This window comes from Myotis nattereri, assembly GCF_964212035.1.
Source record: "Myotis nattereri genome assembly, contig: HAP1_SCAFFOLD_217, whole genome shotgun sequence".
Lineage (NCBI taxonomy): Eukaryota > Metazoa > Chordata > Mammalia > Chiroptera > Vespertilionidae > Myotis > Myotis nattereri.
In genome coordinates this window covers 16,583-21,692 of record NW_027669578.1, presented here as the reverse complement: position 1 = coordinate 21,692, position 5,110 = coordinate 16,583, and positions in this window count along the sequence as shown.

The window sequence follows — 5,110 nt, the reverse complement described above, 5'->3', positions numbered from 1 at the left end:
TACCAGTTCTGTATTTTCTTGAAACTTCTGAACTATACAATACATGATGCTGCCTAGCGGTTTTGCATTGTTTAATGTATACATTTCCAGAGCTGTATTGCATAGCTGCCTTATTTTCCCTTTATTGGAATATGTGTTCATTATCTTGTCCTTTTAATGTATCTGTTTCTGTGTTCATTGCCTTATCTGTTCCTTTGGATATATTATCATGATTAAATTCAGATTTGTTCTGACAATGGGTTCCTATCCTATGTAAAAACTAAAATTAATTTAAACACTCTAGCCAATAACACAAAATATAAAAATGGTTAGTTTTGTGTGATAGCTTATTTAAATACCAAGTGAAAAATAAAACCTGAGTGTGGGACATGTGAAGCAAACAGCATATTTAATTCATACTAGCTTTTTGATAATATTTTTTACCACTTCACAAATTGAGAAGACTGCACATCTTGATTCAGAGTTTTGGTAAGTTACATATATATCAACATACCATTTGTAAAGAAACTAGGATATATAGACAAGTCATTGGACAAACAGGCTAAATGTTTCTGTGACTAAGAACAGTTGTACTGCTTTAATTTCAGGTTAGAACAGACATATAAAAGAAATTAGTACTAGATCTCTGCATATAAAATGGGAAAATTTCTGAACATTGTAATTCCATTCCTTAATTTCTTTTATTTTAATATCTAAAAACAATATTTTACTTAAATGTCCCTGTCATACTTAAAATGGATTTAAAATGGATTAAAATGAAAAATTATACAATAGGAACAAGAGCCTAGAGTGTGAAATATTTAAAAATTTTCATCATTGGCCATGATAATCAACAGGCCAGGTGGTGAAGAAAAAGCAATGTACATGAAATTTGACTAATTATAATGCCAGAATTAGCATAATCAAACAATCCCCCACCCACGTTTTATTAGTATCTATTAAATGAAATATTGTCCACAACTCTTTGAAAGAAAATGAAGATACATATCAGAAATAGAATTTAACTTAAAATTGAGCATATTTTACTAGGATGCTGCTGCTTGTAAGCTCTTAACATTTTATTAAGTAGTTGTGTATCCCATCACACTTCTCTGTGTTGTTTTGTGTAGAAGGTAATGGGCTGAGAGCTTTATGAGTGACAGCACTTGGTCTACTGTTTTAGGTGGACTAAGTATATTACATAATATGTAGTAGTAGAAGATATTAAAAGGAACTGGATTGTTTGGTAAGCTTTCGATTTCTTTTTTAGAATTTGTTAACCAAGTGAAAAAAAGAGGTGACAATAGCTAATGAGAATAGTTGTGTGTTTTTTAATGAGTATGTAGGATTCACAGTTTCTACTATGTTCTTGAACCCAAGTTGGCTAGGTCTGTTTTTATACTTGCGCAAATCTAAAATACATGGTATCTGACTCTTTGTTTTTCAGCCCTTGTTTGGAAATACTATAGCTTGCCTACAAAATGTTTAAATGCTGAAATCAGTTAAATTGTGTTGTACACCTTTTTGTGGAAACTTCCAGAGTTCTAAAACGATTGGGTAGTGGATTTCAATGTAGACAAAAGAACGTGGATGCAAATTAGCAGAGCATTTCATCTTCAGATTTATAGAAATACATTTTGTGGTTATGAGACTTAATTTTTAGTTGTGTATGACAGTCTTATTACACCTGTTATCACAATTCATTTCTCAGTTGTTACAGAAAGATCTACCTCTTTCAGACTGTAAATGAAAATAACCAAAAAAAAGGGTGTAGTACTAAATACACTGCTTTATTTTTATAGCTCACTTCCTTCATGGAGATACAGAATTGATAAGGCAGTCTTCATTGTTCTAAGATATTTTGTAGAGATTTTCCATTAATGTGAATCTTATTTTATCTACTCTGTTAAGGTTTAGTAAATATGAAATGATTAATTTAACAGCCTCTGTGTGTTTTTTAAATTTAATGATGAATTATCAAGTTCAAATTTTTATAAAAAGCTGATTTCTCTTAATTAATTATTACACAATTTAAATAAGCTGGGAGTAGAGTAGAGGAGACTGCTCTCTGATAGGTTGGCAAGTCATTTCAGCCAGAGCTATGTTGGCATTTTTTTTTTCTTTTGAAGTGGGTGATTCTAGAATATTTCTATAATTTAAATTTGGCAAGACTTTAAAAAGCTGCAGGGATTGAATTTCTCTAGTCCTAGTTGATCTTCGCAAGGATGCTTATATATAGAATTTCAGTGATATTTACTTAAGCAAAAGTTAAGTCCTAATTCTATTTAAGCAAGTTTCTTTTTATGTTATCAAAATTATAAGAATTATAGCAATAAGCTTTTTGTAATATTTGAAAGAAATCATTTTAAAATATTACATAACATGGTGCTAGAAACATTTCCATATAGAAACAATATGTGTAACTTTATTTTATTTTTAAAGTGGATTTTTATTTATCTGGGTGACATCCTATATAATAAAGAGATGATATGCAAATTGACTGTCACACTTTTGCACAAGATGGCCACCCCCATGTGGTCAAAGATGGCCAGCAGGGGAGGGCAGTTATGGGCAATCAATCCAGCAGGGGAGGGCAGTAAAGGGAGACCAGGCCTGCAGAGGAGGGCAATAAGGGGTGACTGGGCCAGCAGAAAAGGGCACTTGGGGGTAACCAGGTCTCTAGGGGAGGGCAGTTGGGGGTGACCGGGCCAGCAGAGAAGGGCACTTGGGGGTGATCGGGCTGGCAGGGGATAAGTTAGATATCAATTAGGCTAGCAGGAGAGTAGTTAGGTGTCGATCAGTCTGGCAGGGAAGTGGTTAGGGACAATCAGTCAGGCAGGTGAGCAGTTGGGAGCCAGCAGTCCTGGATTGGAGAGGGTTCAGGCTGAGCTGAGGGACACCCAATGCAAGAATTTCATGCACTGGGCCTCTAGTTGGTTAATAAAACCATACAGGTTTCAAGTGTATAACTGAATACATCATTTGTATAATGTATCCTGCACTCACTCTCTCTCTCTCTCTCTCTCTCTCTCTCTCTCTCTATATATATATATATATATATATATATATAGAGAGAGAGAGAGAGAGAGAGAGAGAGAGAGAGAGAGAGAGAGAGAAGAGAGAGAGAAGAAAGAGACAGAGAGACAGAGAGAGAGAGCACAAACAACCAGAACAATTGGTTGTTATGAAGCCCACTGTGGCCAGCAAACCAGCCTGATCAGGTTGGCCTGATCAGCCAACCTTCCGTGCCCCTTTCTCCCAGCCAGCCCAAACCCAGTGGGCCCCCACCACCTCAATGTTGAGTCTCTTTCCTCCTTAATTACCTCCCACCATTTATCCTCTTTCACCTCCCCACACTCCTTTCATTCTGGTAATCATATACTGTTGGCTATTTCTGTTTTGTTTTCACTCAGCCCCCCCAAACCCTTCTCCTCTAATGCTGTCAGTCTTTTCTCTGTATCTGTAATTATGTTTCTATTTTGTTCATCAATTTCCACATATGAGTGAGATCATGTATTTGTCTTTCTCTGACTGCCTTTTTTTTACTTAGCAAAAACATCTTTAGGTACATTCACGCTGTTGTGAATGATAAGCACAGTTTTATGTTCTAGTTGAAAGACCTAGGAAAAAGCTAGTGTTTGAGTGCCTAGTTAAGTCACAAATGAAAAATAACAAAATGGCATCTATATATTTATATATATAAGCCTAAGCAACCGAACAACTGGAATGACTGGCCAGTCACTATGATGTGCACTGCCCCCTGGTGTGTTCCCACAGCCACTCTCGAATGGCCAGCTGACTTCCCATGGCCTCTCCCTCCACACAACTGGTCACTCCTGTGATCCTTCCCCCTGGCTGGCCAACCTCCCACAGTCCCTCCTGCTTACAGGCCTCAATCACCGGCCAGGCTGAGGGACCCCACTGAGCACAAAATCATGCACCTGGCGCATATATATATATATATATATATATATATATATATATAGAGAGAGAGAGAGAGAGAGAGAGAGAGAGAGAGAGAGAGAGAAGAGAGAGAGAAGAGAGAGACAGAGAGAGAGAGCACAAACAACCAGAACAATTGGTTGTTATGAAGCCCACTGTGGCCAGCAAACCAGCCTGATCAGGTTGGCCTGATCAGCCAATCTTCCGTGCCCCTTTCTCCCAGCCAGCCCAAACCCAGTGGGCCCCCACCACCTCAATCAGGGGCAGGGTGTGCTGGCCAACCACCCGCAGCCTCTCCCCACAGTTGGCCTCACCCCCAATGGGCCCCCACCACCCTGATCAGTCCATGGCCCCTCCCCGCATCCAGCTCTACCCCTGATCAGCCCCCTGACTCTAATCTGGGAAAGTGCCAGCTGGCCAACCATCTATAGCCTCTCCCCTTGGCCGTTGGCCTATGATGGGCCACCTCCACATCATTCTGGGGCAAGGCCAGCCAGCCCACCACTCACAGCCCCTCCCACCAGCTGGCCCAGCCTTGATCGGGCCCTGATCAGGGTGGGCCTGCCAACCAACCTCCTGCCATATCCTCCCGACAGGCCCGGCCCCAATCCGCTGATTGGGGCTGGATGGGCCGGACCCCACCCATGAATGAATTCATGCAGTAGTGCCTCTGGTATATATATGAAAGGCTAAGTGGCCGGCCAGTAAAGTATGACACACACTGGCCACCAAGGGGCAGGTGCTCAACGCAGGAGCTGCTGAGCAACAGTAACATTGCAGAGTGCCCTCTCACACTCCAGGACCCCTTGAGGGATGTCAGACTGCCAGTTTCGGCCTGTTCCTCGCAGACCAGGCTGAGAGATCCCACCTGCTGGAGGGACCCACTCACTCCACAGATGCCCTTCAAGCCCTGGTGCCGCCCCAAGTGCAATTGGCTGAAGAGGGACCAGGGAAGGTTGGCTTCAGGGCATGTCTGGCTCATCTTGCTCAGTCCCGCCCTGTTGGCCACCTAATTAATTTCCTTTCAATGTGCATGAATCTGTGCACCCGGCCTCTAGTTTACTTATAAAACACACTAGAGGCCTACTGCATGCAATTTGTGCACTGGTGCAGTCCCTAGGCCTGGCTGATGATTGAAGCACAAATGTCTGGGGACAGGTCCCAAGACCACCCTTCTGGGTCCTGGTCA